This window comes from Aptenodytes patagonicus, chromosome 6 (assembly GCF_965638725.1).
Source record: "Aptenodytes patagonicus chromosome 6, bAptPat1.pri.cur, whole genome shotgun sequence".
Taxonomy (NCBI): Eukaryota; Metazoa; Chordata; class Aves; order Sphenisciformes; family Spheniscidae; genus Aptenodytes; species Aptenodytes patagonicus.
Genome location: NC_134954.1, coordinates 20,180,860 through 20,199,150, shown reverse-complemented (window position 1 = coordinate 20,199,150; position 18,291 = coordinate 20,180,860). Strand labels below are relative to the sequence as shown.

The 18,291-nt window shown below is 37.2% G+C and overlaps 1 protein-coding gene across 1 annotated transcript in view; it reads right to left on the bottom strand.

Moving 5' to 3' along the window:
- The window catches only part of BCHE (butyrylcholinesterase), a 55,487-nt gene extending 46,857 nt beyond the window's left edge, over positions 1 to 8,630 (bottom strand). Inside the window, exon 1 of the mRNA XM_076341416.1 lies at positions 8,600 to 8,630. The gene's annotated coding sequence lies outside the window, so the exon portion shown is untranslated. The remainder of the gene's footprint in view (positions 1 to 8,599) is intronic.
- Positions 8,631 to 18,291: the final 9,661 nt, after the last annotated feature.

Below are 18,291 nucleotides of genomic sequence, written 5' to 3'. Positions count from 1 at the left end.
CAGGTAAAATGGTATCTTACAAACAAATTAATGAAAAACAGCTTCAGTTCTGTACAGCCAATGAGTTGGTTTCTGAGGAAGGGAAAGTCCTGTGTTTTCTTGTGCAGCTACCTGATCTGATACATTACAATAACCGTAAACCACCAGGTTGTGCTGTTGCCCTTAAGCAATACGCATCACCACAGAGCTATGCTACTGTGCTCATCTGATGGCTGTTATTCGTCTGGGAAGACCCTAAAATCCCAGAAAACAAGTCCCTCAGACTCATTTTCCTCTTGATTGTACAGCTCAGTATTTTTCATAGGACCTTGGCTTGCTTTGTAAACCACTGGCAGTGTTTGCTGGCAATGAAATTCAGGTACAAAAATATATAATTCACCTGCACAAGCTTAGGATGCAAACACTGTAAAGCTGATCTGAGAATTGATGTTACACTCAGTGCAATTTCCAACAAACCATCCATTAATGTTCTTCACTGCAGCTTACTTTCACTACTGCATTTCTGCCCCCCCCCCCCCCCCCGCCCCGACTGTTTCAGTTTGTCAAAATTATATACTATTTCAAAAATCAGGAGTGTGCTGTGGAGAGAGCTCAGAGGACACCTTGAATAAGTAGAGATTGGTGAAGATGCTGGACACCATGTCCGTTTGCAATTGGAACCTCAATGCTGCTTGCACTGGACTAACCCTTTGAATCTTATGAGTGCCTCTGGTATGCTGGACTAACCTATAATTTTTTCAGAATATTTTTCAGATTACCCTTTTTGACAGTTTATACCTGAGCTTTTTCTTTTCTTGCTAATTTCTAAATAGATTTAATTCTTTCATGTCCCCCATTACACAGTTTCTAAGTAAATCACCATTAACCTAAGTCATCACTAAACTGAGCAGATATTTTTTTCTACAGGACTGATCACCTCAGACAGTGGGGTGACTCAAAATTACTTTTCCACTATGTATGACTAAAGAAATATGTTAACTGCAGAGAAGTAATAACATCTTCCATTAAATAACAGAAATTTTACATAAAAAGAATGTGTCAGAATGGCTATGCAGAGTCTGACCAATGGTAAACCAACAAATGCCAGGGAAGTTTGCAAAAGTAAAGTAGAAGAGCAGGATAAACATGTAAAACTTTCCAGTCAGCAAAAAAATGAGCCTCAATAAGAGGTGATGATTTTGTATTTTATTGCCATTCAGAGGTTTTTCTTCCTTGAATTTGTCCAAGCACTTTTTGCGACCTTGTAAACATTTGGCATCAGGAACATCTGGTGGCAAGATCCATTGCATAAGTACATAAGCCATGAAAAACTGTTCCTTTCAGTTTGCTTTTGAACCCACCACCTGCTAGTTGTACGTGAGATAGTATAAAGAAAACTGGGCTAAGAATCGAGGCTGGATCCTGATATGTTCCATCATAAGAATAGATAATTAGATAAGATCAGTTTTAGGGGTTTGTGACACAAGAGACAAGACCATCCCACAACACAAAAACAAGCCCAGGATCCCAAATCTTTAAACCTAAACAAAATAACTCAGAGTCACATTTGGACATGATTTAGTTTAATTTTAACTTCCACGTCATTAAGCATTTGACTATGTGTTCTCTTCTAAATATTCCCAAACCTTTTAGGATAATTCCCCAGCTACTCCTCAACTTTTTGCTTGGTGCTGGAGTAGCTTTTCCATGCTGTGTGCTTTCTTCCTCCACTGATGCAACATACACTGTCTTCTATCTTCCCTCAAAGTATGCCAAGAAAAACAGCTTTTAGCTCTGCTTAAAAAGAAGAGAAGGAAAGGCTCCTCTTCTTTCATGCACTTCTGTGGGAATATACTGGATCAGGAATTGCTCTAGCACAAGAAACGTAACTCAGGTTGTTCAGCTCCCAGTGGGGAGCTGGCATCATCCTGGCTTGTGGATCACACTTTAGTTGCAGATCATAGAATCATAGAATCATAGAATCGTTAAGGTTGGAAAAGACCTCTAAGACCATTGAGTCCAACCGTCAACCCAACACCACCATGCCCACTAAACCATGTCCCTAAGCGCCTCATTTACTCGTCTTTTAAATACCTCCAGCGATGGGGACTCAACCACTTCCCTGGACAGCCTGTTCCAATGTTCAACCACTCTTTCAGTAAAGAAATTTTTCCTCATGCCCAATCTAAACCTCCTCTGGCACAACTTGAGGCCATTTCCTCTCGTCCTATCGCTTGTTACTTGGGAGAAGAGACTGACACCCACCTCGCTACAACCTCCTTTCAGGTAGTTGTAGAGATGACACGCTGCACAGTTACTTTCTTTCCCAAAATAGTCTCCCAAAGAATACAACCAGGTTTTTAGCTACTGAAAATCACAGTAGCACTCTTACAGCCTGCTTCTGTACATCTATTTAGCTGAGATGCGAATCTGTCCCTTCAGAAAGAAAGTAATTATATATTGGACATGTTCAGATTTCCTAGGGTCTAAATTACTGAGGAGCAACTACTACTATGTCAAGTCCAGTGTTTCAGATGGGGTAATAAATGTGAATATAAAACTCCAGAACGTTCAGAAAATCATAAAATAGGGAAAAATCCCCCCTGTTTGGAAAGGTTAAAAATCTTGCCCCACAGATCTGTTCAATGCCAGCAAAAAAAGTTAACAGAGAATAAAAGCAAACTTCAGGAGATCGTTCAGTTGTAGTTTTAGAAGGCTTATGATACAATCCATCACCAAAGCCTATTATGGAAATTTGAAAACTACAGGGTAAAAGTTAAATTTCTGCCATGGATTAAAAACTATTCATGAGATAGAGAAAACAAAGGAGAAGAAAAAAGATCTAATTCTTGACATACAGAGAGGTTAATATGGAGTGCCCCAAGACTTGCTGCTGGGGCTGATTTTTGTCACTTTAAATCCTCAGCATAATGCAAAAAGTATTAGCTTACTCAGCAAATATTCTGCACTTCTGTATTGCAATAAATACTCGTGCTTGCTTGCTTTAGATTAGGCTCCCCAGTCTGTATGCCTTAATTTGTAATAGCACCCACAAGACTATCAGGGCATGCAAAGAGGAAGCTTAATCTCGATGTGGTTATACTTCAGTAGAAATGTCCCAAGGGGAGAATCTGTGTTACTTGTGATTGCTCATAAATCAGAAAAAAGACAATTTTTCTTTTAAACCATTCAGGGAGTCTGAAGCTCTGCAAGGCAGATAAAACATATTTTTCCCCTGTATATTGAAAAAATGTGGGAACCATGCTGCTGTTGTGGAAAACATTGCTATTACATCTGAATGAATAGCATTCAGCATCAAAAAGATTCTTTAAATCCCAAGTAAACTCCGTCTTAAAGGTTTAAGTCATACCATGGATGTATGCAGACATTCAGCATGGAAGTAAATGGTATACAACTCATTTTCCAGTAAATGTAGCCAACTGGAAAAAATGGTAGATGAAGTTTCATGCAGGTGAAGATTCATGAATCTACCAATAAAGACACTAATGGATTCAGAGATGGTTGTTTAACTCTCAAAAAAAAAAAAAATCCAAACAACAACTCAGTAAAAATGTCTGCTCATTCTTCAAAAGCAGCCAAAAATGGTTAATGTTTTGCAGGCGACTGCTAGCAAAAAGATAAAGTCCAATTAAAAAGTTTGCTGTTATTTCACATCCTCTTGATTTTGAATTCAGTTTCAATCACATCACAGAAAACATGGAAAACATTCAGAAGAAGCACAACAGAAATGTCTTCTAGGCAACAAGAGCTTTGAAAAGTGTAAAAGCAGTTTTACACATGATTCTGCTCCTTTTTTGACCAGCAAAACCAGCAAAAGTCTTTCAACTGTGCAGCATCTCAAAAGCTGAAAAGCTGCCATGGTCACACTGATTAGAGAAATCTGACTCAGTTATCCTGTGTACATATATCAAGATAAAATTATTAAGTACAATGAATACTCATGATTCAGGACATAAATTGATTAACAGTCGGTTCAGCCAAAAAGTTGTCTTCGTGGCGTATTTCATATTTAGGCATCATGGCAGCAGGAATTGGCAGAAAACAAAGTTGAACATTTAATTTTCATTGTCAGTTGATGAAGCAATGATCTCAGAAAATCAGTTGCCTTATGCCAACGTGTATTGATATATGTGACTATGTAATATTTTCATTTACATTATGAATAATGCTGCCTAGTGTAGGCCACCTAAAATATCTCATTTTTCTAAAAATGTGATTGGAAGCCTTCCCAGCTTACACAGTACATTTGTCCTTTTGAGAATAATGTAGGACTGAAGTCAAGAATTGTATTTTATTTCAGGTTGTGTGTAACACATGCAAAGCATTTGCCTTCTATTCACAATTCAGGATTAGCAGTTGTGAAGTGTTGATGGTCCCTGTAGAGGAACTGATGGAAATCAACAGTTGATATCCACCTAGAAAGGAATTCAGAAAGTATCCCTGATCTTTATTGGTATTGGTAAGGATATCTACAAAATTAAAAAATTTATGTTCACATTATTTTTAAAGTATGCATTTTTCAGTATCTCCTTTTCCTTTCCCTTGTTCTCAAATACATGGATTAAGGTAAGGCTGAGGATACTGGTTCATTTTGTTAGAAGTGTAACATCTCAGTTTCCTTAGATTTCTCAGTGTTACTTAGCTGATAAGAACACAGTTTAATTAAGCTAGAAGGCCTACTAACTGTAATAATCCCAAAAGCATCCATTTGCTGGAGCAGGCTGATAGCTTCTGCCCACTTTTTTTCCTTCTGAACATGTTGTTTAACAAAAATCAATCTTTTTCACAGCAAAATTCCTTAAGACTTCCTGCTCATCATGTCCAGACCTCTACTTTCTTCTATATAAGAAATCATTATATATTATTTCACTTGTTGCTTGATTAAAGATAATCTTGTAGTTTCTTGCCCGCTTTACTCCTAATGGAAGAGCATTTAACAATCTCAATCACTTGTGATTAGAAATCTTACTCTCATTTCCAGAATAAATGCATACAAAACTATTTTTATTATGAGTGTTACAGTTTCCTATTACATTTTCCCCTCTTGGATATTTCTTTGTGGTTAAATTTATAAGAAGGAAACATCTGCATCAGCTGCATCATTTTTCTAAGCTAAGCCAACCTGTTTCAGTCTATCAGACTTTTTGGGGATAGGAAAGAATTTACTTTCCCCTCATCATCCAAGTAAACCTTGTCCACCCTGTCCTTATTTGAAAACATCACTCTTGACGCAAAGGGACCAGAAATATATGCATCATTATCGGAAAGTACATCAATATCTTACCCTTCATGTCTTATTTCTATACAGCTATTCCAATGAAACTATCTTAGATTAACCAGAGCTGTTAAATTCTACTGTTTGTCCCTGAGCGCATGACTTGGTTTGATCTGACATTACAAAACTAAATAAGTTTGCATGATAGTTTGAGATGAACACAAATGCAGGAATACTGGAAAGTCGTCTGAGATGTAAATTCTGCTTTCTGACTCCTCTGCCACGTTTCCTTGGCTACTCTGAACTGGTACAGGGCTCGCTATCTCGCGTCTAGAAGTCATCAACAACAGCAGTAAGCTGTATGCTGGTAACTGTGTTATTATAGTCTTATTTGAAAAAGAAACTGAATCCACGTTTTCAGCATTGCAGAATGATGTACTTATTTGAAAATAGAATCCATACTTTTTCTTCCCCAGCTTATCACCATTCTAAAACTTCATCTTGTTTCTTTGAAGTCAGGCTGGTGGAGAGCAGTCCATCAAAAGCGATAGAGCTTTTCAAATACCTTTTGAAAAGTGATTATTCTACACAGAAATGAAGGGCCACTGGACTGTCCAGAGTCATTCCTTCCACATTCCTCACTCGGTTTACAGGAACCCCAGGGCCTGTTCTTCCCTCTGGGCTCATCAACCGAGCCCTGTTTTGGGTGAGAGAAATGAGGGAAGACCATTTCTTGAATCAGAGAAACTCTGGGAGCAGGGATAAAGAAGCAAAGGACATAAAAGCAGGGCAGGTGGTGCAAAGTAGGGCTGGGATGACCTGGCATGAGCCAAGAGTACCAAGACCTAATTTGTCCATTATTTGTAAGTGAGGTGGTAATTCAGCACTGTCACTAGACGGTATACTAACGCAGCCTCTTTGCATTGCACTGAGACAGGAGGAATTGGGCACCCACACTCTTTTCTGATTTCTTTCTTACTGCAGCTTTGCACCAGTATTCCCCTTTGCTAGATAAGAAGTAAACTGCTTTGGCTTCAGGCGGGAGGCAACTGTGTTCCCCGTACACAGCACACACCCACATGCACAAATACACACACACCTCTCAGTGGAAACATCTTCAGATAATTTTTCTCTTCAGAAAGCTGCTTTGTGTAATTCTATATTGACTGAAAGGATTTTCAGGGCAAAATACATTCAAATTAAAATCAGTCACTTTAAAAACATGGAAGGAAAATTACTGTATAACAGTCATACTTCTGCCAGAGAAAAACGGGTAGAAAGGGAAGAAGAGCCTTTCTAAAGGTTTTACAACTGGGAAAGCCTGGGAAGCTTATTTTTCAGAATTCTTAGAAATGCAATGATTTACTGCTATTGCTCACTAAAACAAGTATGCTAGTTATGGTAGGAGTGCAGAGATGTTTATGCAAAGATTTAAAAAATGAGGAGCCCAGGAAGCCTGGGGCAGTTTCACAGACCAGTCTGACTTCTCCAGGATCCAAAGACCTGAACACAACCACTGACTGTCCAGAAGCAAATGTATAAAACGAGATTAATCCCCAAAGGAAGAATGCAAAGGTTTAACTAAGCACTACTGCAGGATCACACGTGTTAATCAGCCTAGTTACCTACAGCATTGACCTCACCGCTGTATCAGCTAATGATTAACTTCATCTGTGCCACAGCCCATCTCTTGTTGCTGCAGATGGCCTTAGGGTCAGCTGGGAGAGAAAAGGGAGGGGAGAAGGGAGGAAGCTGAGCACAATTCGTGTGCTATGAGGAAGCTGAAGAAGAAGAAATAGCTACTCCTCAGTGCTCAGCTTCAAGCAGTGAGCTGTCAGGCATGTTACATTAATAACTGTAATATGTAACTGTGAAAGCTCTGGGATATCAGTAGTGTCTTGATGAGCTGTGACCAAGGATTAGTTGCAAGCGGCCTCATCGTGCAGAAGGAGCTTCCCCAGCCCAGAAAGCACACAGCCTCACCAGCAGAAGCAAACAGCACGTTGGAAAGGCACCATCAAGTGATGGTAAACTTCAGTGTCTGAGTTTTGCTAATCTCATGGCATGACTGTAGTGCAAAGAAAAATACATTTGAAGTATCAACCTTATTGCCAAAAGTTATGTGCCAGTGGAGTAGCAGGAAATCAGCTGAGAAGTGTTTGCTCTATTTCTTCTGTTTATAACATGCATTGCACAAAAGACATCTTACTGCATTATCAGCTAGAGAGAAATAGCTGCAAACTGCAGTGTAATTTTAAGTGCTTTTATTATGACTGGATTTTTGATGATTGGAAAATTCCTGGTGGGATCTAGGAGATGCAAGCAACTGACATTTAAAACATTTTAATTCCACCTTGATGTCCCGCTAACACTTTAAAGAGAAAAGAGTACATGCAGTTTCATTCCACACTGATGCATAATTTTATCTCATTCAGTTTACTCAACCTAATGCTAATTCTCACTCCAATATTACTGTGCAATTTTAAGGCTGACATTTATTTCTTTGGCCATGATAGATTTAGATGATATCTTTTCCTCTTCTGCAGCACTGCTAATTCCTACACCGGTCCCCTTTGCACAAGGGCGATCCCACATAAGCTGGGTACAAACCATCTCCTTGTGTTTGCCTTTCCATGTGTCCGTACATATTGTAGAGTCAGGCGGTGCCCCTCCAGTGTGACACAGAGGTGTCTATATGCCCTCTTTGTGGTTGTCCAAGATGAGATTATTTAGTAGTAAAGTATAATAGTAAAGTAATGCAATACATTTAACTGCCTATTCATTCTCCTAGGGCACATTTTGCATTTTCAACAATAAAGAGCATAGAAAGGACCAACAACATGCCATTGGCAATTAGTTAATTCTCTTTTGGGGTTCCCACAGAGGAGGACCCCCAGTTTCCTCCTGGACAAAACATCTTTTGTCTGTCCTCTGTGCGCAGCTGAAAGCATAGGGCAACATAGGTCTAGTAGTCTCTTCCAGGATTTAGGTGCAATTCAGTTCATTTTCCCAGAACCGCGCTTTGGGATTTGCATGGCTGACTGCAGTTTTGAACACCCTGCAGCTGTTTTGGTCTGGTGCCAGTGGCAATCTCTGCGTGACCGGCAGCCGCCGAGGGGACAGTCCAGAGTTCAGGACTAAAGGACACCAAAGCACCCGGAGCCCCCCGCCGTGGAGCTGACAGGTCCGGCTGGTGCTGCTTTCATCATTTGCATGCTAAAATGTCAGACCCATGATGTTGGCAAAAAATTAACATGGAAATGATGGGGGGAAACAGCACATATTTGTTTATTTACTCAAACCTCCCTGTCTGATCAAATCAACACTTCCACCTCTCCCATTTTTAATACTCTTTTACCTGAAAAGGAAGAAGAAAAGACCAACCTCAAAAGCTGATTTTCCTGTCTTGCTGCTTCTTTCTTTGAATAAAGGAGCTTTCTCAGGCCAAGAACTGACTACCAAGTAGCCAAACTACTTATATCTGCAATTGCTGGTTTACCTGCTGTCAGATAAGCATCACATTAAGGAGCCAGGAACATCACATGACTCAAAAGATATGCTACTTTTTATATGTAAATAATGTACTTAAGTAATGACACTTTGGCAAACAACTGAAGGAAACACACACATTTCTGCTCAGCTTTGTTTACAAATTTGTGCATTTCCCACTTTGCCGAGACCTTTGCTTATTGTAGCATATTTTTATAGTTGCTGATAGGACTGGAGTTTTTTGTTTGTTTTGAAATTCTTTCCAAGATCCAAAACAAGTACATGTAGATTTAATTTTTTTTCTTTAAATTTTTGCAGTTTTAATTCATAGGGTCAGTTTGTCATTTGAGTAGAATGTGTTAGATTTCACATTGCTTTTATTAGAAATAAAGAAGCATTAAAATCTAGTGTAACATTGGGGTAGTCATCCAACTCGCATTCAATTTTCATATCTGGTATTACTTGGCTACATCAGTGTGGGATATCAATTCAGTGCTCGGGACTGAGAAAGGGCTCTGCATTCTGGTCAGCTAGCTGCTGTGACGTTGAATTATTTTCTTTTCCACTTCCAGTTTTCTGATGAAAAATAAAACAGTTGTGGGTTTTTTTTAAAAAAAACGCAGTATTTTCTATGAGTATTTTAATTGAATAAAAAAATCCAAATTTTACTCTATAAATAAAATGTCTGAAAGATAATTCAAGTTGAGGAGACTCCACTGTTCAGTTCTCAGCAAATCTGCAATGTTGTCACTCTCACGTTGTCACTTGATTGTGTCCTCAGTCCTGTATGTATTTGTCATCTGCATTATAAACTCTTAAGTCTGAGCCATTTATGTCCTGAGTTTTGGCCATCTAAAACAACACAGGGAAGTTAAGTTGGAGATAACGTTTGACCTACTCCAGCTGCTCACATGCTCATTCCCAGGTTAAAGAGCAGGTTGCTATTATGCTCTTGAATCCATTAAGTGAAACATTAAACATCTTAAAAGGCTTAAATGTGACCATGTCCTAAGCTGCAGAGAGAGACTGGAGACACTTTTCATTCAGTGATAAACTACAAGTGGGTGTTTGCGGCAGAAGTAGGCACAGCCACACCAGAACCATGCTTAGCTAATCAGGCTAATGCTAATGATTAACTGGTAACAGCAGAAATTGTGGTGGTAACAGGTGGTGTGGGTGACACAGACTACGAGCCTTTTGAAGGAGAGGGCTGCTGGGACCTAGGTGGGTCTTTGAGGTGCCACCAATTAGATCTGTGCTGTCAGGTCTTCATTGACATTTGTTGTTCTGGGACCCTTCATGCAGCCTGGTTAAAGCAGGCAGGTCTTTCCCCCCATTGCAAGCTCGTGCCTTGTTGTAGCAAGCAGAGCTGCATCCTAAGCTCAGTGTTTTCCTGCTCAGGTTCTGACCATACCCAGCCATGACATATTCTGCTCAAGAATGATCCTGTTCAGTACCAGCACATCCAATCAGGATTTTTTATTTAATGGTATGTATATTTAAGATGTAAAAATGCAGATACATTTTTATCTTTCAGTGATATTGTGCTGAAAACAGCTAAGAGACACCAGTCTCCCATGAGCGGAGTCCTGGGTGAAGCTGAGGAGTGCAGCAGGCATGTGATTGCCAAGCAAAGAGATGAGCATACTCTCAGAGGAAAGCTGGCCCAGGGACGTGTTTTTTAGGATGACAAACTCATTAGGAAACCAGACTGGAGTTTCTGAGTTGGGGTTTGTGTTTATTTCTACAGTATTTAAACAAACATGGCTTGTTCTATTGAATTTGTAAATAAATATTATTGCATCTAAGAAATACTTCACTTATACCAACAGCGTATTATTTTATAGAAGCAGACTGCTGGGGTTACTTATTCCAGTTACTACTCTGTGAAAAACGTTCACTGAGACCATATTTCACCTATGGATATTAGACTTATTCTATATACATTAAGATTGCTCTGGCTTTCAGTATTGTAACCTGGAAATATAATCTACACACACTTCACAAGACTTTACTGGCACTTTTGATCCTTGACCTCTTTATATAGTAATTATTAACGAACTTAATTCTGAGAACTGTGTTCACATGTTTTTACGCAAGATATTTTGGCATGATAAAACGATGCCTATTACAAGTCAAGGTTGTTTTTGCTCAACCAAAACAGCCACATTAATACCAAATTCAGTGTAAACAAGAAACAGAATAAATGTTTTCCAAGTAGAATAACAAACCTGGCAAACAGGTAAATATAAAAACATATTAATGCTTTTAAGTGCATAATACAAGTGTGCAGAAATACAGATTTTCAGTTTTGAAGAATGTCAGAACATTTTACAGTCTATGGTTTATGTATTTTTTTTTCCTTTAATTTTGAGTTAATTCTTCATCTTAACCAGCCTTAATCTGTTTAATTTCAGGTATTTATTATTTGTGCATATATCCAAGCCTGAAGTTCATTTGAGTCTGAATTGGGACTGATTCTGAATGTCTTTTCAGACAAGTGCAAAACAGAGCAGTCACTGACTGAATTTACCTGAGGATAAATTACAAGCACAGAAACCCCCACTTCTAACTTAATCTGACTCACGTAATATCAAGACTCCACTGATGTCAATGATACTATCATAGTTTGTGTAAGGATCAGAAGATTTATTGCTTTTAATAACTTACTATTAGATGATTTTTCACACCAGTGCTTCCTTGACTTCAAGTCAAGAAAGTCGTCTCCCAAACTATACTTGGATAAACCAAATGCATTCAGTTTCATAACTTTCTGTAAAATAGGTTTTCCAGACATCCTACCATCCTTTTTCTGAACATTTCCAATTTTCATTGTCAGTTTGGAAATTAGGCTGCAGAATTACAGAGATCATTCCAATAATTGTCTCGCCAATGCTGCATGGACATATGCCACCACTTCCCTGCTTTTTCTTCTTCCTGTCCTGCTTATGCCTTCAGGTGTTGTGTCCTTGCTCTTTCTTGCAACATTGTACTAATACTTTATATTCAGCTTGTTATCTATGATCCTTGTTTCTGCAATGCAGAATATGTCAATTTTCTAAGCATAGATATATGACGTTGCAGATGCACAAAGCATGTTTGTCTATATTAAAATATGTGATTTACACTTGGACATGGCAAGCCTTCCCCAGTATTTCTTTAACCCATGATTCATTTTACATTATTATCAAATCAAGACAGACTCCTGTCAGAAATGGCCAGAAACTATTTTTCAATGTGTTTTACTGTAGTAACGTGTAGAATCTAAAAATAGTGATTTAATGTTGCCTAAGTCTACTGCTGATCATTAAAAATGATACTAGTGTGAGTGAAGTCCTATACTTCAACACATCTGAAATATGACGTGGTATAGATTTTCCACTAGTGTAAATAGTCATGCTGAAATAGAAATGAATGAACTTTTGATTGTTTATACCAAGTAAGAACTGGTATTTCCTAAGTTTACAAACAACCTTATTTGTCATCTAAAATTTGTCTTTGCTTCCTACATTTGGTAGAGAGCTGGGAACCAAAATACAGAGGGTGGAAAATGGCAGAAATTGCTACATAGAAATAGCTACCTCCCCTATCATGAACTGTGTTATGGAATAAGAGCTTTTTACATTTTCTCTTTGCTTAATATTTTTGAGTTGAACTCTTTGCTATGTGAATGAGTGGGCACATGCAAATAAACAAATTTACTAATGGTCTTTAGCATTATCAATAATTTCAGAAACTAAAGACCTAAGAAAAGAATGTGGCCAGAGAAGAAAAACCTCTGAAAAGAAGTCTTATATCACCTATAGACAGTATTTCTAGCAGAATACAGAGTAACCTAAGACAAATCATGGTAAAAAGTTTCCTCTGTTAACAAATCTTTGGGTTACTGCTACAAATATCCCCATTTCCTCTCACAGTGAAGCCTTATTTGCTTCTAAGTAGAGCAAAACAGTTTAAAGATATTGACATGAATACTAGATTTGAGAAAAGACTATAATCTTAATCTTCTCTCTACTTTCACCCCTCTCTGATTACATGATCAAAAGATACGAAAAGTGTTTATTCATTATTAAGAACAATTTATCCTACGCTATTTCTGCATCTCCTGATGTAGGCTTTAAAAGGTATGGAATTTGCACAGGAAGAGGCTGGAAGAAGATACTAGTCTTTTTAAGATAGATATATTTCATAGTGTCGTGGGGAATAGAAAAGATTACTCTCTGCATTTCAATAGCTGGCATTCAATCTGATTTTTAAAAATCCCAAACCATACGACTTCCATCTCCTATTATTCAACAGTTTAATATGCTGCATTTCCTGATATTTACACCAAATGTCTTTCATCCCTTATAATATATTCTCCTTACCTGTTAAAATTGTACTTCCATATAATGAAGTGAAAAATTACTATCCTTTCTATAAGCTTATGTGCTCAGGCACTTGAAAGCTGTTATTGTGTTCCTGTTTATTCCTTATTTGGCCAAATTATAGCTGCTTAATTCTCTTCATTTTTCTTCCCACTTCAGTTCTCAGAAAAAAACTTAATTTTTTATTCTTTCTCTTCTCTGATTTCCTTCCAATTTAACATCTTTCTGGGAGAGCATGTCTCATAGTTGCATGCAATGGCCACGATAAGGTTGCAGAAAATCCTTGCTTTGTGACTGTCATCCATGTCCAAAATCTTTTGAAGTCCATGGCTAAACTTCCATTGGATGCAAAATGCACTGGATCCTAAACTTGCATTTTATTTTTTATAATTCTTGTAACATTCTCCAACTCCAATTTATCCATTACTACTGTTCCTTTTCCTACATTGTTTATTCTAATGGTTCATCTTCTGACTGGTTATATGTTTTACGTTGTTTTTTTGTTTGCAGTAAAATATTTTTACTCCATTGATGAATTTTTTTTGGCCATGCTTTATCCATGTTTCTTATCAGTCCCTTTTTATTTCACTATCTTTATTGGCATTTCAAATCTTCTAGAATGAGCATAATCTGTGCATTTCATTAAGATCTTATTTATGTCTTTTTTTCTAAATCATTAATGAAGATATGAAGTAAACCCAGACTAACTATCACTGTGTGTTATCCCACTGGACATTTCCAACCGTCTTGTTACACAGTTGTTTATCATATTTTTTTTTATTTGTCTTTTAGCCAATATTCAATCCACACACAATCGTCTACAGCCAAGCTGACTTGAATTAATTTTTCAATTAAGATTTCATGAGACAGTGTCAAACCCTTCACTAAAATCCAAATATCTGTCAACTCCTATACTGTTTTTTTTCTTTTTTTCTTTTTCCTTCTTCTTATCTCTCTGTTTACAGCTCATTCTTTCAAGTGCTTCACACAAGGATATCAATAGCTGTTCCATGTGTGGAGCACTTTAAAATGGTGCTTGCCAACAGGTAGACTTGAATTGCCTATTTGTCTAAGGACCATTTGGCTCAGGGTTTGCAGACCTTGGAAGAGACATCTCTCTCCTTGGCTCTTTGCAGGGTGACTCCGTTGTAAGCTGGCAGAGTTACAGGGTTATTCTAACTAAATCCACTCTCAGACTCATAAGTCCCTCCATTATGTCAGTTTGCACAGCTTGAAAATATCTTCTGTCCATTCCTCATCATCATACAAAATGCAGCAGATGAATTTGTAATTGCATTCACTGATTTTTATGCCAATGAGGGAAATTTCTTTCTACCTACAGCCATCATCTGGTGTTCGTGGTGTGTTCAAGCCAGCAAATGCAGGCTTCTTAAACCCAGGGTGCTGTTCCCCAAAGGGTCTAGGGATTTGAATTTTGTCAATTCTCATTCCTGCACATTAACCCTCTGGTATTTCTATTGCTTTCAGAAGAAATAATCATGCAGCGAAGAGCTGCTTATTGTTAATTTTAAAACTCTAGCCTGGACATTTTAGACCTACTCTGTGTTTCTCTCATTGAAGGGAGGTAAGGAAAAGATGGTAGCCCAACGTATTTACATATTATTTAACATTTAGTTAATTCCTTTAATTCACTGAAAACAATCATGAAAGTAATTGTTCCTGGCTATATGAACTCAGTGTATCCTGTGTCCTCACTCATTACAAAGGAAGTTTTATGTGATGAAAGAGACAGTAGCTTTCTATGAACCAGAAAGTAACATTCTTGTCTGAGCCAACAGTAAATCTCCAGCCACTAGGATGGATTTCAAATGAATCAATGATGAATAATTATAATGTATTTCTTCTTTAATTCTAGAAGAATATTACCTGAAAAATATTCTATAATCTATTCAAACTTCTGCCAATGTAAGGGAACCAATAAGCAAGTTTTTGAAGGACTAAAATTCCTTCTTCCATGAGAAAAATACAGAAAGACCATCAATGCCCACTTTTGCAGTAGCCAGATACTTAGATTAATTGCTGAAGGATTATTCGTTTCTTTTAAAAAAATCACTCTGAATCTATGAAAGATTTAGAAAGGCCTTTGAATAATGAAGAAAACCATTGAAATTAAAGAAACCCAATGGCTTTTATTTTGTTGCAAACATTTTAAGACTGACAACAGTTGCAGTGTTCCCCTAATTTTTGCTATAAAAGGGAAGTAAAACAACAGTTTATTGTAGCAATACTTCATACGGCCCTACTTCTGTAAATTGTCTTTAAGCTCTAGGGTAAGGATTGGAACATTCATGTTTTTAAATTGGATACAAAAGCAGTTTCTATGCTGCAGCTGCCATAGCATAAATTGCTACACAGAGACTACCAGATATATCTAAACATACTGATGCTCAGCAAATTGTGAACATTTTTTTGCCTTGCCTTACCTGCAATGCTTATAGTTGTGCTTCTTTTAAATGCTTTCTAATGTTTGGAAGGTATAACAGAGACTTTGAAAATGTTTCCTGCTTGTAGGAGGTTGCATAATTCTCCTTGAAACAGACCCAAAACTATCTGAGCTGTCCTAAAGTTTTAAAATATTTTAGCATAACTAATTTATAATATAAATTGGCTGATCAGCGTGAACCTGGATCTTACACTGCAATTTTTTTTGAGGACATAATGTTCTACCCACAATAATGGAGAGAAAATAGTACTTATTAAACTTTCATTTGAGAGCAGCAGTGGGTCATGCACTGTGTCACAGAGGTGATGCACTCTCCAAACCCCACAGAGGGGGGACTAAAGGGTGGCCTTGCCTCATACGGTCTTGGACAGGTAATAACAGGTTGATATATTTGGCATGCTGACTAGGTAGTGTGATGGCCTCACAGTCACCCAGAGGGAGCAGTGTCAGTGTCTGGAAAAAAGGTCCTGGGACTGCTCGGAAAACATTTTGCAGGTGGTAGGAGGCTGCTTGTATCTGTTCAATATTCCAGATGGCATCTGTAATAATTACATTTAGTGAGACGGCTAGAAAGGGAACTGTGCCATTAAGAAGCCCTTGCAAAAGCCACTTGAACTGACTGCTGTATTTTGCAGACAAGTACATAATGTGATACTGAGCAATTAGACATTGAATTAGCAATTAGATATTGAATTGAGTAGATCTCTGATGTAGATACTAACTGTCTCTGGAAACTACTTCCTTGCTTGTACCTTCATTACACTTCCTTTGTTGTTCATTACAGAATAGACTTTTTCATTCTCTGTAGGAAGGAAAATACATTTTAAGGCTATTAAGTGTTAACGTTCAGATTGTAAGGTCCTATTACTTTATTTATTTATTTTAAGATATTCGGTGCATCAGAGCAAAAAGAGCAGCAGCACAACTTCTACAGCAGTATCTTTGAGAAGTTTGGTTGAGATTAGCAGGAGGCTATTTGCAAGAATAGAAATGTAACTTTTGCATTCACAAAGGGTAGGAAGGCCAGTTGTTAACTGCAAGATTAGTAATACAATCATCTGATATTTTAAATAATATGAGAGATCTGAAACATGAAAACAAATTAAGCCTTGCTATGGATGAGAAAACATTACCTGAAAATATGTATGTATTTAGAGCTTAGCTACAGCAACAGATGCTGCATCTGAAAAAAGGTATTTACAAAGATGTACAAAGCTGTCTCTGCATCTTACCTCCAAATTGTTATAAAACTCACAATAATTACAAATTAACTTTTAAGAGAAGAAATGTGTACACGCACAAATAAGCAATGTGAAACAATTTTTTCTTGTTTCTGAAATTAACAAATATATTGAGGTTTAATTGGCAAGGTTTATAGGGAGAATAATTTTGAAAGTAATATAGCATGTTCTTATTTGGTTTTAGTGCTTGGGTACTAGATTTCTTTTTTTTATTTTAATTTCAAACTGGTGTTATGAAACATTGAATTTGTTATAATAGGAAAATTGGCAGTTTTCTTTATTGCTGTTTTCTTGCCTTAGAAAAAAACCTGACAAACATGTCTATCATCCTGTTCAGTTCAGAAGACACAGCAAAATCTGTCTGCAGGATGTAGTGGAAACTCATTATATTTTTTGAGGTAGCAAACATAGTTTCCATATCTCCAGACTAGTATCTAGTTTAAAAGTAAGTGTTAAATTTAGAGAAAAATGTTCAGATTACTGTCTGGATTTTAAGCAACTGCATTTGTTGAGTCCTTTGAAGTCAACTGCAATTTCAGCCCAGTGGGTGGAATTAGGTATGTACATTATTCATTATATTATATATCATTCTGCTTGCTTTCCAAGCCACCTCCAGCCATTCTTCTTGGGTATTAACCTTTGTTTTGTCAGCTCCAACATTTGCCATTTTCCTAACTGGCCTATAAGATGGAAATGAGAAGGCAGTCAAGGTTGATGCTAAATGCAATCAGCTGTCTTCTAAGCAGGACCTGATATGATTTTTAAAAATGTAGGTTAAAAAAAATATTTTGCTCTGCATAGGTAACTTGACTGTCCCTGATACTAATACTATTCAAAAAATTATTTCCAACAAGACTGAAAGTCTTCAGATATAAGCACACAGTCATGATATACTGTTAATAATTGGATTGCCTCTTGGACTCTTTTAGAAAAGACAGAGGAAGAACACTTTTTCTGAACTAGACCTGCAATGCATAGAACCTCAAGGCTGGGTCTGAAGAGGAGGTGGTTGTGGCAGGTGTAGCTTTTATCATCCTCACAAAAGATAAGGGCATACAGGAGAGAAAGGGTGAGGAGGTGATATACCTACAAATCAGGCTCTAAATATACCACCTTAAAAAAAAAAAAAAAATCCTATTTATTAAACTAACGAAAGAAATAGGTCTCATCAAGTGATTTTTCTCTATATTTAAATATCTTATAATGTTCTTTATAAAATAACTTTCCTAAGCCTCCAAAGAAGTCTGACAAAACGATAGTTTTGTAAGTCCTAAAAATCCTTAGAGAGTCCATTCATTTCTAACGCTATCAAAAATACATGAATTATGGGCAGCACCATCAGTACATTAATCTGTCCCAAAAAAGTCAGAGTAGAACTGCAAACATCGGTACCTTATGCCTTCTTTGTGTTAAGAAAGTTTGGGCCAAAATAGTATATAAATACTTATATATATATATATATATTTATATATATATAAATATATAAAATAGTATATAAACACCCAAACCTGCAGC